The following is a 15,103-nucleotide window of genomic DNA, read 5'->3' as shown; positions in this document are numbered from 1 at the left end:
AATCTTTGTCAAATAGAATGGAATATTATGCAGCCATCAAAAGGAATGAGAGCTTGCCATTTGCAACAACGTGGATGGAACTGGAGGGTATTATGCTGAGCGAAATAAGTCAATCAGAGAAAGACATGTATCATATGACCTCACTGATATGAGGAATTCTTAATCTCAGGAAACAAACTGAGGGTTGCTGGAGTGGGGGGTGGGGTGGGAGGGATGGGGTGACTGGGTGATAGATACTGGGGAGGGTATGTGCTCTGGTAACCGCTGTGAATTGTGCAAGACTGTTGAATCTCAGATCTGTACCTATGAAACAAATAATGCAATATATGTTAAGAAAAAAAAAAGAAGAGGATAGCAGGAGGGGAAGAATGAAGGGGGGGAAATCGGAGGGGTAGACGAACCATGAGAGACGATGGACTCTGAAAAACAAACTGAGGGTTCTAGAGGGGAGGGGGGGAGGATGGGTTAGCCTGGTGATGGGTATTAAAGAGGGCACGTTCTGCATGGAGCACTGGGTGTTATGCACAAACAATGAATCATGGAACACTACATCTAAAACTAATGATGTAATGTATGGTGATTAACATAACAATAAAAAATAAAAAAAAATCTTTGTCAGATAGTTTTGGCATCTCCATCATCTCAGCATTGACATTTATAGTCTTTTCTCATTAGTCTGCAATATTCTTAGTTCTTGGTATGATATTTGATTGAAACCTGGACATTTTCATATTATGTCATGAGATATTGAATCTTATTTAAACCTTCCAGTTTAGCTTTTTTTTTTTTTCCCTGACACTGCTCCAGCAAAGGAAAAGGGCATACCACCTCATTACTGATAGATGAGAGTGCTGGTTCCAACTCCCCATGTGGTCTCCACTAACACTATGATGCAAGTGACCTCATTATTGTGGGTTAAGGATGAAAGTCCTGGCTTCCCATTTGACCTTTTCTGATATCACCCTGAAGGGGTATTAGGGCACCTCATTACAGCCTCGCAAAGGTGGAAGTCTAGCTTTCTCATTCTTCTTTTGCTGGTATGTGTGGAGGTGGTGTTTAGCTGGAGTAGAGAAATTATTGTCTAAAGGTTTTCTGTCTTGCTCAGCTGCCTTTTTCCTACTCCTATGGCTATGGGGACCAAGCTTTTGTTGGGGCTCTTATTGTCTTTGCCTGTTGCGATTTCCCAGTTGCTGGTTTCTTCAGCTCCAAATCTGGAATATACAAGGCAGGAAGAAAATCCAGGGAACTTACCACTGTGTCTTCCCTTATATCCTAAGATTCCTGGCTGCTCAGCCTTCCTCCCTTTACCTCTTAGAGTCTTCTTATGCTTGTTTTAAATATAATGCCCAGGGTTTTTATTTGTACATAGTGGGAGGAATACTAAATCTACTCCATATTCCCAGATGTGGAAATCTCAGTATTGCTTTTATTTATATCTGTTTTTAGAGGGTGGCCTTGGAAGGTTGGAAGTCTTTCAGAAACTTGAGTTGAGTATGCATTATCTCATTTATTCTGATGGCAATCTTATAATGCAGATAATGCTTTTAAGTGACTTTTGAGACTCAGAGAGATTAAGTTATAATTGCCCAGGATTATACAACTAATAAGTGATAGACCAGAATTATAACCCATGACTCTTTAAGACAGGAACCAAAAAAATGTCTAATCTCTGACTCTGACCTGTCCCTGGCACCTTCATTAATATTTACTAACTTTTACTAAGCACTCAAATATATAATAGGGAGTTAGGCTTGAGGTGTATGTAAAGCAAAGATCCCCATCAGTTGTATTTTTAGGGGACAGTACCAGCATGTAAGGGAACAAAAACCCTAAGAGGTAGAAGTGACAAGAGAACCTGAATCCCCCAAGAAATCACACAGGCCTTGAAACTGGAAGCAGGTGGGGTATGTTCAAGGCATTTTTATTTAGCTAGAGCTTTAGGACAATCTACCTTACTCAGGTGAACTCTGTCTTTATGATGCATGAGAATGAGACTGTAAAGGTATAATATCTATGAATTAAGGGAGCTGAACTATCTGGTGATCATTTCACACTCTAAAAGACAGAGAAACTTGCCCCATGTCACACTCAGCAATGTTTAAAGTCAAGAGGGAACCCATGTCCCCTGTGTCCTGATTCAAAGATATTTCCACTATGAAAGGACAGACTCAGGACTTTTTTCATTGCTAAAGGGTAAAAGATATAGAAAATATTATTTGGTCTAAATGAATAGAAGAAAATGTACTGCTTCCAATTAGTCATCAACATTATCTCGTTTTAACTCAGAACAAAATGATTAGGTCTGATGACTGGGGCCTCTCTAGAATAGATAAAATCTGTATGCTCAGGATGAAATTTGGGTCAGGATGAATTTAGATTAGATTATCCATTCACCATTTCACTTGTATATGATTTCTTCAAGAATCCTTCCAATGTTTCAAGTAAGCATGACCTTGGAATCTGTCCAATTCTAACCCACTGGAAACAAGTTACCTTTTTGCATTTCTCAACCTATTTTTCCAGTGTTTTGATGAGTCACATTAATAGTGAGTTGCCAAAAGCTGAAGACTAAAAATTTCTCAAGAAAGCCACCTTCTGAGGTCTTTGTTCTCTTTGAATGGAGAGTGACCTCTGGTCTCTTGCTATCCTCAGCCCTTTCACAACATCATCAGATTTATCACTGGCTCTAACAAGCCCACTGTTACTTGATAAAGTATATATTGCAAATAACAAATTAATAAGAAGGCAAAAAGAAATTTTATTAATCGGATTAGAAAATTAAAAACTGTAATGTAGTTCTTTTCAATATTTTAATTGGGAACATTAGAGCATTAGAGGCAATCTTCTGGAATTTACTCAAAAGTTTTAATGATCTTGCTTCAGGATGTAGTATGCGTTCTGATTCCCAACTCCTATCCCTTTCAGAGTGACCACATTTAAAGAAAAGTAACAGATGGCAAAGGCCGGGCAGGAGTGCTCTGTAGGTAACACCTGTCTTTCTGATCTTAATCCTGTCCTAAAGAGACAGGGCATGTCCTCTCAGGAAGAAACTCAAGGAAGAGCAGGGGGAAAGGCCCATGCTATGCCCAGTGTTGTGGGAAGAAATTTCTCTTTACTTATGATTGTACCTTCAAAATATGTTTTTATTGATGGTGGGCTCCCTAGCTTCTGGCCCTTGTATCTACTGAACACCATCAGCAGTGGGGTAGTGTCATTGTGCCCCTCATTGCCAGGAACACACTTAGAGTAACAACAAAATGCCAGTTTGACTTAAGGATAACCTTGATGAAACAGTAAAAAACAGTAATTTTTAGATAACTAAAAAATTATTAACAAATACTCAACTATTTTATAATAATAAATTTATAATCTATAAAGGAAAAATGCACTAGAAAATAATTTTAACAAATTAATACACTGTTTTAAAATAATTTAACCTTTGATTACTCATCTTATGCTTTTGTGTTGTGAAATGAGAAGTACACATAAAGGAATTCCATTGCACACCAGCGTACAATAGTTGTTTCTAGGTAAAGCATTCTTTTGCACAGTGAGCAAAATGGTCTCTTTTTAATGAAATATCAAATCCACTTGGGAGAATAACTGGTTATTCAGACTTGGGTATTTTCTCAAAACGAACCAAGTGAGCCTGTCATTTCAAGGAAAATGACAGCATGCATTGCCAACGATAAAAGTTTGAACTTTTGAGCAAAAATTAGAAACCCCTATCTTACAAATGTAGGGATCCGAAGGGGTACATGCACCCTGATGTTTATAGCAGCAATGTCCACGATAGCCAAACTATGGAAAGAGCCAAGATGTCCATTGACAGATGAATGGATAAAGAAGATGTGGCATATATATACAGGAATATTATGCAGCCATCAAAAGGAATGAAATCTTGCCTTTTGCAACGACGTGGATAGAACTGGAGGGTATTATGCTGAGCAAAATAAGTCAATCAGAGAAAGACATGTATCATATGATTTCACTGATATGAGGAATTCTTAATCTCAGGAAACAAACTGAGGGTTGCTGGAATGGTGGGGGGTGGGAGGGATGGGTTGGCTGGGTGATAGTCATTGGGGAGGGTATGTGCTATGGTGAGCGCTGTGAATTGTGCAAGACTGTTGAATCACAGACCTGTACCTCTGAAACAAATAATACATTATATGTTTAAAAAAAAAGAAGACAGTAGGAAGGGAAAAGTGAAGGGGGGGAAATCAGAGGGGGAGATGAACCATGATAGACTATGGACTCTGAGAAACAAACTGAGGGTTCTAGAGGGGAGGCGGTGGGGGGATGGGTTAGCCTGGTGGTGGGTATTAAAGAGGGCATGTATTGAATGGAGCACTGGGTGTTATACGCAAACAATGAATCATGGAACACTACATCAAAAACTAATGATGTAATGTATGGTGATTAAGATAACATAAAAAAAAAGAAAAGAAACCCCTATCTTCCACCATGAACTTGGCAGCTTCCCAATATTTAAAGACTTTTCTGATGAGGTTGGAAGTGATATTAACAAATGGGAGTTTTATACAATGTACAATGAAATGAATTAAAATTTTGAAGGTCTGCATAACTCGTGAACCAGTATTTTCCAAATGATGAATGCATGATGTTAAAGAATCATGCATGCTGAAAGATCCATTTAAAATGCAAAACTGACCAATGGATTTTAATATAACAGGTAAGGAAGTTTCATTGATATGACTGAGATTCCACACAGCAACAACCTTTAAGAAGCTACCCTTTGTTGAGCCCTCTCCTTTCCTACTACTTATCTGTAAGGCCAATTTTCTTCAAATTAACGTCTCACTACCAGTTGAATACAGAGCCAGATATGGGAATCCAGCCGTTTTCTACAAAACCAGATATTAAAGATATTTGCAAAAATGTAAAAAAATAAAAGAAATTCACCCCTCTTACTGTTTTGTTGATCTATTTTAGAAATGCGGTTATTTTCCTGATATATATTATTTATGTTAGCACGTTGTATGTTTATTATTTTTAAATAAATTAATAAATACTTTAAATTTTTCTGTTTTAATTTCTAATACAATGAAATATAGCTACATATAACCTACATAAACAAAAGTGTTTAAAGGTCCTCAATCATTTCAAGAATAGAGATCCCGAGACTAAAAGTTTGAGAACAACAGTTGTAGGTCATCTCTTGACAATTTTTTTCCTATTTGGCTTTTAAAGGAAAAAAATAATATAATTATCTTTAGGGGGACTATTTGGATTTGTCCCATTTTGTTTGTTTGTTTGTTTGTTTTGGTTATGACAGTAAGCAAATAGGTGGAGGCCTCCAGCAGTGGGCTCGGGTGGGCTATGCACAGAGACAAAACACATTTGCATTGTTTGGTGTGATTTTTCTGGCTTCATACTATGAATCTGCTCAGTAAATAAGAGCTGTTTAGCACCTACCAGGTCACATCAACTGTGGCCCTAATAGCACAGTCAATTGAAAGAAACAAAAATAGCAAAATTGTATGCGGTGCCAGGAACTATTCTGACTGCTTTCCTCCTGATATTTTCTGATTTAATCCTCACAACTACCATATTTTAGAATAATTCCCATTTATCAGAGGAGAAAATTGAGGTTTAGGCAAGATTTGTATCTTGCTTAACATCACAGTAAACTGCAGAGCTGGCAGAAGAATGTAGATGTATTTGATGTCAAAGTCTGAACTTTTAATTGTCCCTGGAAATACTATTAGAAATGCTATAACAGAGTTCAAACAGAGTGAGTGGAAGAGGTTGATTATAAGAGGGGAAACCCTGGCATTGAGCTGCATCTTGAAGGAAATGTAGATCTTCCACTGGAGGGAGGAACAAGCCATCCAGGTAGAGGAAACTGCTTGAGCAAAAACCCGTAGCTACTAGGATATCTGCATATTTGGAGTATTGTGACTTGACATTGGAAAATTACATAGAACAAAACTGGGGAAAGCTTTAAAAGGGTGGTTGAAGATTTTAGACTTAGTTCAAGAAGGGTGGCAGCCTTAAAGAATTTTGCAAAGGAAGTGACATGCTCTAAGCTGTGCCTTAGGGAGATAACAAGGGGCACAATTAGACATCTGCATTTGCTTAGCCACAGAGAGCTCAAGGGCCATAACTCTTGCTCCAAAGGAATTCCTAATGATTTCATGTGCAACAGGCCAGAGCTTCTGCCCGGTTGGCATTTGGGTGTTCTGTGTGGCTTTGTTTTGACAAACCTTGGCCATGACCCCCTCACAAGAAGAAGAGCCGGGGTCACAACTCCCTCTGTGGCAGGAAGCCCCCTGCCTACTGTCAAACTGCATTCTCAAAGGCAAGCCTTCTTTCTGCCCTGATCTCCTTCTCTCCTGCCTTTTCCCTTCAAGTGGTGGGTGTTAACTTATTGAAATCTCTTTTGAATGTTTGCAGGAAGCTGGTTTTTAACCAGGGGAGGTCTCAAGCAAGCCTACTAAGACCAGAAACCTAGAAGCAGGAAATCTTGTGGAATCCCCCTGCAAACCACTCAGGTTGTCACCTACTCCCCCACCCCGTCCTCCCTACTGAGAGCTGAGAACTCCACTTGGAAATCTTTTAGGACATTCCTGGGTGAGATGCCACTATTTCTCAACATCCCGATGCATGTATGGCTTACTGAAAATGTCCGGGTGGCTTGTGATGATAAAAGTCACATGAAATTATAACATTTAAAAATAAAAACAAAGTGCAAATTAAATTCTTCAAAAATCAATCAGTAAATGCAGGCATACCTGCTGATCTTTGTGGGAGCTGGGGAGGAAAATGGTGAGGTGCTGTTTAAGTGGTAAACAAACATTTTTACTAAATCAGTCTCAGGAAGTCTCTCTCCTGCAGGGTCCACACACACAAAGCAGTTCATGAAAACCCCAAGTAGATTCAACTGAATCACCCCTTATTTGGGGGAGGTGGCATAGGGAAGTCAGTAACTGTATAACTGTTAGACTAAATTTAAGCATTATTTTTTATTTTTTCTTAACTTTTTAAAAAGTTGTGTTTAACTGCCCAAGGGAACTAACAAAAAAGTAAAATAATTTCTTCCCCAAGTGGGGGTAATGAAAGGAAAGGGCCAGGAAGAAAGTTTTTAACTTCTGTATGAGAAGACAAGCATCTTTTCCTTGAGGTCAGACAGCGCTGATGTGTGAAAGGAGAAGACAAGGGATGGGAAACTCTGAATTTCATTGCAAACCACATGGCATGAGCAAAATACATCCATTTAGGTTGAATTCACTGTGGGGACACTTATTTGAACTCCAAAGCAACTTGGATGTCTTGAAAGCAGTTCTCTTAATTGAAAAGTTTTTTTTTTCTTTTACAATGCATAAGATCTTTTCACATCCACTTAAAACACAGGTACCCATTTCATGTCCTGTTCTTTAATATATGATTTCCGATTATGTTTTCAGTTGGAAATTCCTGGCTTCCGTTTCTCAGTGTCAATGACGGCAAGCACGAGGGATTTTAAGTTTAAGCTGAACTTTTTCAAGGCATTTTATTTTTGTTCTTCCACTCTATTTTGCCATTTACAGAAACTCTAAGAAGATGGAGACAAATTAGAAAGATCCCTTGCTTTTTGAAAATCGCTGTGGCATTGAGTAAACAAACATGCCTTTGTTCTCATCTTCATTTTCGGCATGAAACTCATTAGCAGATGGCTGATGGGGAAATCCTGACAGATGTCATGAATGTGGCAGCCTGAAATCAAAGCTGATACAAGAAGAGCCTGATGATGTAAGGGACACGTCTATTTGTTTCCCTGGATTGGTGTGTCCAATAGAAGTTTACAGGTGGTGAGCAGAACACCATGGTAAGAGCAAAACGTCATATTGGACTAGGAGGAAAGAATGGGAATATCTGCAATCCATCTCCAGGAAACTTAGAAGTCATGGTTTTTCCTTCTAATTGGCTATATACTATATGAACTTCAACACTGTCTGGTCTCTAGGACTGTTGGCTTGTTCTAATTTGTTCACGGAACACAATTTTGTGTGCACCATCCACCTACTCAGAATTCTTCAGTCTCACTCCCTTGGGGCCAAGTTCAACTGCCTTGGTCTGATATTTAGAACCCTGGGCAATCAGGTCCCCATTAGTTATTCAAGCATTACAGATACTAGAATGCTGGGCATTGAAGGATGGATAAAATTGCCTTGGCAAAGATGGTTAAGGAAAAGGGAATCCAGGTGCAAGGCAGAGATAGGCAAAACTATGGAAGCTTGAAGGGCAAGGTGCATTTGGAGAATGGGAAGTCATACAGTGTGACCAGAAAATAGGATACATGGAGGGACCCGGGAAAGATGAACTCTCAAAGAGGTAGGATGGTCCAATATAGGGTCTTGTGTGCCACGCAGATTGAGACTGAGTTTTGTTTCTGTAGCCATTGGGGTAATCAGCAAAGGCTTTTGCAAAGAAAGGTGTTATTATGGATGCTGGCTTTTAGAAAGGTGACTGGCAACACATGAATGTCCTGATTGAAAATGCCAGAAAAGGCCAAATAACTGCCAGAAGTCTTCTCAAACATCGTAATTCCACAAAAACATTTTACATTTGTTAGAAATTACAGAGATTACCAAGTGGCCCAAGACATCATGGTGAAAATATTTAGACAATTGGCAAACTCTTCTTTCTCTATATGCTATTTCCAAAGGAGATAATCTTTAATCCTCTCTTCCACCCAAATTATTCCCTGTCTTGGAAAAAAAATGCCAAAAATGTTTGGGAACATGCACTCCACCCGTGTTTTTTGGAAGGGCTGGTTATTTAGTTTCTACATGAGTCAAATGTTAATCCACAGGAATTTTCTTAGAAAAGATGCATTGCCAAAATGCTCCTCCAATATAATTCTGGTGGGAACCCATGGTAGGTGAATGTAAATTATAGTCATAGAATGTAAAAGAGGAAGGAGACTATTAACCACACTAAATACTAAATACCACCAATGTATTATGAAGTATTTGACATTTTGTAAGTCCATGTTGAAAATTCATAGTCAAAGAAGCATGATGATTTCAGAGCTTATATAATCTAGATTTCCAGGGGCACCTGGGTGGCTCAGCCAGTTAAGAGTCTGACTCTTGATCCTGGCTCAGGTCTTGATCTCAGGGTTGTGAGATGGAGCCCTGTGTTGGGCTCCATCCTGGGCATGGAGCCTACTTAAGATTGTCTCTCTCCCTCTCCCTCTGCCCACCACTCTCTTAAAAAAAAAAAAAAAAAAAAAAGCATAATCTAGATTTCCATCAGATGCTTATTTGGTCATGGAGATTCTTTAAGAACATTCCACAAATATTTTTGAACATTATGTGGAGCTCTACAAAGATATTGATGAACAACACAGTTCCCTGCCCTCATGGAGCTTACATCTAAAATAAAGATACAAAAAGATAAAGAAGCAATGATCATAATATGGTATCATATAATAATAACTATGATGTGAAAGGGCTTTGGTGAAGGAAGTACACGGTGTTACGAGACCATACAGAGTAAATCGGGGGCGGGGGGCGGGGAGGGAGGGTTGCATGGCAAGGAACACATCCTTTAAGAAATTACAACTAAACTGACATCTAAAGCATAAGCAGGACCTAACCCAGCAAGACAAGTGGCCAGGGAAGAAAAGAGTGGGAACGAGTGTGAGCAGTGTTCTAAGACAGACTCATAGTCAAGAGAAAGAAGTGCATTCAGGAAACCAAGTAGTTCACCCCAGCTGGAATTTATATATACACCATGTGTGCGGAGGGGGAAGGCTGGAATGTCTACAGATGAAGCTGGAGAGGTAGGAAGGGGCCAGATCCCACCGAGTCTTGTAATACTCGTAACAGAATTTGGGATTTATCCCAAGGGCATTAGAGATCCACTGACTGCCTTTAAGCAGAGGAATCAGGATCATATTTGAATCTCAGAAAGGTCACTCTGACCATGGAGTAAAGAATGGATCTATGGATGTGGGCAAGTCGGAGGTAGGATGCCCAGGGCAGGAGGATGTTATAATCCTCAGGAGAGGCAATGGAAGCCTAAGCAAGAAGAATGGAAATGAAGACAGAAAGAAGGAAATGGATCTGAGAGGTATTTCCAAGAGAACATACATAAGACTCTATAATTGTTGCTCAGGGTGAGGGAGAAAGGGGGGGTGAGGGTAACCCCCAGATCTCTGGCTGGACTAGTGGAAGTGGCTAGTGAGGGAAGGAGGAGAAACAGATGAAGGGGTGAAAACAAGGGGTTCAGTTTCATTCCTGTTAAGATTAGTATGTTTGGTGGACACCTAACATGCCTCTGGGTATATGGAGCTGGACTGAGGTTTGAGTCATTAGCACACAGATGGCCATGGGAGACAATGCATGTATGGAAGGCTCAAGTCTTCTTGGTAGCAGAACTCCCAAGCATCTGTTAGTACTGCTTTAAATGGGGACGCTCCATATCTCAGTCCTTTTTATCACAGCCCTGTAATCCACAAAGTCTATTCTGTTCCATATCTAGGTTCCTGACAGCATCCGTATCTTTCAGCATACATAGAATCATCTGTCTCCTCCCCAAAAAATCGCAGTTTTGAATCAATTACATTACCCATAGAGCTTACCTTGAGTCCATCATTCTTCACCTTTATTTCTGATCTGGAGAAAGCTATACAAATTTTGTGACATTATCTACCCACATAACAGCATAAATGGAGAATCCAAAAAAAAAAAAAAAAAAAAATCAGGACCTTTGGTTTCAGGCAAAATAGCTGAGTTATGTTTTAAGGGGATTTATTTGGGTCATCTGATATTTAATTTAAACTGCATGCTTCCTACTCGCCTTTTAATTAATTCATCTTTTATCTTGCCCTGACATGGTCAGAACTTATTTAGGATCCCTTGTTCCCGAAGATCAAATTGCTTTTCTAAAGTACATTTGGTTTCTAAAACTTGGCATCTCTGAGCTTCTGGTGCCAATACAAAGAGCACATACATATTCCAACAATCCATGGATTGTTGCTAGTGAGCGGCATCGGTCCTGGCCTTTGGGAGGAAGGACACAGCGCATTTCTTCATGGGGGAAGTGATGGAGCTATTATTACTTTCAAGACACCCCTGGTTTGTCCATTCAGAAAGGCACAAGTCAGGCTCTGTGGCCCATTCAAAGGATGAGGCTGTGAAAATGGGTCCCCTGGTGACACTTGGACTGCCAGCCCTTCCCTTGCATCCACTCCGCAGCAGACGGTTCCCAGCCCCCGAGTTTGTTAACCTTGACCTCGCCTGTCACCATGGAAACACAATACTGCCAAGGGAACTTCCTCTGTGATTATCATTCAAACTGTGAAAGAATAGAACAGAAAATAGAATAGGAAAAACACCCGGAAAATTTCATTGCCCATTTCATGTTGCCATTCAGCCTTTTTCTTTAGAACAGAGAAGCTTCCAGCAATTTCTTTGAAAGTTTGGTGTTGGAGTGAATGGGGTGAGGGTGGGGTGGGAAGGAGGAGTCTGGCCAAGAACTGCTGTGGCAGCCTAATATTTTACCAGCCTCTACTCTGTGTGAGGAGTTAAGGCTGACCTGCAGCATATTACCATACCTGGAATAATTTACAATTGCCCCCCAAAGAATAAAATACCTAGGAAAAAACTTTGCCAAGGAGGTGAATGACCTGTACTCTGAAAACTATAAAACACTGATGAAGGAAATTGAAGATGACACAAACAAATGGAAAGATATCCCATGTGCATGGATTGGAAGAATTAATATTATTAAAATATTCACATTACTTAAAGCAATCTACAGATTCAGTGCAACCCCTATCAAAATACCAATAGTATTTTTCACAGAACTAGAACAAATAATACTCAAATTTGTACGGAACCACAAAAGACCCCAAACAGTCAAAGCAATCTTGAAAAAGAACAAAGCTGGAGGTATCATAATCTCAGGTTTCAAGATATACTGAAAAGCTGTAGTCATCAAAACAGTAATCAAACAGGCATAAAAATAGACACACAGATCAATGGAACAGAATAGAGAGCCCAGAAATAAACCCATGCTTTTGTGGTAAATTAATCCATGACAAAGGAAACAAGATAATAACAGGGAAAAGATAGTATTTTCAATAAATGGTGCTGGAAAAACTGGACAGCTACATGCAAAAGAATGAATTTGGACCACTTTCTTATAACACACACAAGAATAAACTCAAAATGGATTGAAGACCTACATATAAGACCTGAAACTATAAAAATCCTAGAAGAGAGCACAGGTAGTAATGTCTCTGACATTGGTCATAACAACATTTTTCTAAATATGTCTCTTGAGGCAAGGGAAACGAAAGCAAAAATAAAGTATTAGGATATGTCAAAATAAAAAGCTTTCACACTGGGGCACCTGGGTAGCTTAGTTAGTTAGGCATCTGACTCTTGATTTCAGCTCAGGTCATGATCTCATGAGTCCTGAGACTGAGCCCTGCACTGGGCTCTCCACTCAGCGGGGAGTCTGCTTGAGATTCTCTCCCTCTGCCTCTCCCCCTACTCACACTCTCTCTCTCTAAAATAAATAGATACATCTTTTTTTAAAAAAAAGCTTTCTCAGTGAGGGAATCCATCAACAAAACAAAAAGGCAACCTATTGAACGGGAGGAGATATTTGCAAATGATACATCCAATAAGGGGATTAATACCCAAAATACATAAAGAACTTATATAACTCAACACCAAAAAATAATCTGATTAAAAAATGGGGAGAGGACTTGAATAGACATTTTTCAAAAGAAGACAGATGGCCAACACACACATGAAAGGATTCTCAACATTGCTAATCATCAGGAAAATGCAAATCAAAACCACAAGATATCACCTCACACCTGTCAGAATGGTTAAAATCAAAAGGACAAGATATAACAAGTAACTACAGAGGATGCAGAGAAAAAGGAACCCTTCTTCACTGTTGGTGGGAATGTAAATTGGCACAGCCACTATGGAAAACAGTATTAAAAACAGAAATATCATATAATCCAATAACTCCACTACTGGGTACTTATCCAAAGAAAACAAAAACACCAATTGGAAAAGATATATGCACCCCTATGTTTATTGCAGCATTATTTACAACAGCCAAGATGGGGAAGCAGCCTGTGTCCATTGATAGGTGAATGGATAAGGAAGATGTGATGTGTGTGTTTCTGTGTGCATATAATATATATAATATTATGCAGCCATAAAAAACGATGAGACTGTGCCATTTGGAACAACATGGATGGACCTAGAGGGTATTATGCTAAGTGAAATAAGTCAGACTGAGAAAGACAAAGGCCAATGTTTTCACTCATATGTAGGATGAAAAAAATGAATAAACAAACAAAAAGCAGAATCAGACCCATAAATACAGAGAACAAACGGATGGATGCCAGAAGGGAGAGGTATGGGAGGATTGGCAAAATGGGTGAAGAGGGTTGGGAGACACAGGCTTCCCATTATGGAGGGAAGAAGTCATGGGGATGAAAGGCACAGCTCAGGGAATATAGTCAGTGATATTGTAACAACATTGCACGGTGACAGACCACAGCCACACTTGTGAGCACAGCATAACATAGAAGTGGAATTACTATGTGGTATACCTGAAACCAACGTAACATTGTGTGTCAGCCATACTCCAAAAAACCAAACCAAAACATAACAAAAACCCAGAAGCCAAATACGTAAATAAATGAAGTACCTAGAATAATGGTGCTATCCTTAATACCATTTGAAATGATTTGGATCTTCACCTGTAGGTTGCTAAGCAAACAACTATCATTATTATTTCCCCACTACCCCCTTGAATTAGGACCAGAACTTGGTAGCAGTAAAAGAGGCCTGATTTCAATTTACAGTAGGATTGCTCACATAGAATTGGAAGGAACCACAGAGATCTAGTTCCAAGTCCATACCTGGAACTGTGGGCAAGATATACTGTGTGTGTGTGTGTGTGCATGCCCCTTAACTGGGCCCACAGCTTTCCTCATAAATTCTACATCCAGAAAAATTTAATAAGAACTTACTTGGTCCCGCATCTTCCTTTAACAGACCAGCAATATGAAGTCCAAAGAGATCATGCCCTTCTCTTGCTTACTCTCTTCCTTCTGTTGCTCCTCTTACTCCTTTCTCTGTCTCTTCCACCTTTCTCTTTTTCTCTTCCTAAAGTGACAAAGTTGCATAGTTTGGATTTTGCATTGGCTTGAGTGAATGTTAAACAAGAGTGTTGAGTTCCACAGGCGAGGCCCAGTGCAGACAGAGTGGGAATGAAGTTGGAAGTGCACCTGGACTCACAGGGAAGCTGGAGGATCAAGAAGTAGGCAAATGATTTCAGAAACACACTGGGGTTTTGGTCTCAATGAATGCAGAGGCCCTGGCAATCCAGCAGTCAGGACCTGGCGTGTTCTTAATATGTGTTTCCTTGGCTGCTCGTTGCCTTGCTGAGTGAGTCTTCCCTTCTACCTCCGGGAGTGGAGGAGATCAGCAGCTGCTGAGGCCGGGTGCCCCCAGATTCACCAGGGACAGAATGAGATGGAAACATCTACAAGTTCTAGGAGCTCCTGCTTGAGTTTGACTCTGCCCTCCGAAGAGGAGGAAAGATGTACTTTACTCACCTTGACGAGGTGAACACAGTGTGCTTTCATTTGTGATGTTTTATCATGTGCTGCTGTTTGTTCTAAACCTTGAAGTCTCTCAGCGTGCTGACACAAGGAACATACGCCTTGAGCTTTGGAGTCAGACACATGTATGTTTTAGTAACTCCAACACTGCTGGCTGGGGCAAGACTCACAACCTCTTTAGCCCTTGGTTTCCGCATGTGCAGAATGGCAGCCACAGTAATGCCCATCTCAAGGGATGGGCACAAAAATTAGAGAAACAAAGGCATATAATGTGTCTGATGTGGAGTCCTAGGTAGTAATGGCTTCCGACTACCTCTCATCCAGCATCGGGCTCTGTTTCAACAACACAGACTGGCTCAGAACGTAGAGAATGCTGGAGGAAATTTTTTGTGCTATTCGCCCTGGACTTCAGAATACAAAACGATATTAAAAAATATTAAAGACTCGTTTACTCTTTGCTTTTTGTTGAGCTTCTTAGGTGAATATGAA

General features: G+C 39.9%; 1 protein-coding gene across 3 annotated transcripts in view; it reads right to left on the bottom strand.

The window, feature by feature from the left end:
* CUNH11orf53 (chromosome unknown C11orf53 homolog) overlaps positions 1-15,103 on the bottom strand; it is a 396,668-nt gene that overhangs the window by 212,384 nt on the left and 169,181 nt on the right. For 2 of the 3 annotated variants that reach the window (XR_004302249.1, XM_032428142.1), the window contains one exon: positions 14,021-14,156. The gene's annotated coding sequence lies outside the window, so the exon portion shown is untranslated. Of the gene's footprint in view, positions 1-9,772; positions 11,311-14,020; positions 14,157-15,103 lie in introns of those variants that run through there. The other variant, XR_004302250.1, reaches the window with a different exon arrangement.

Source organism: Phoca vitulina, unplaced genomic scaffold (genome assembly GCF_004348235.1).
Source record: "Phoca vitulina isolate PV1807 unplaced genomic scaffold, GSC_HSeal_1.0 scaffold38, whole genome shotgun sequence".
Taxonomy (NCBI): domain Eukaryota; kingdom Metazoa; phylum Chordata; class Mammalia; order Carnivora; family Phocidae; genus Phoca; species Phoca vitulina.
The sequence above is the reverse complement of the archived record's forward strand: the minus strand, read 5'-3'. Positions and strand labels throughout refer to the sequence as shown.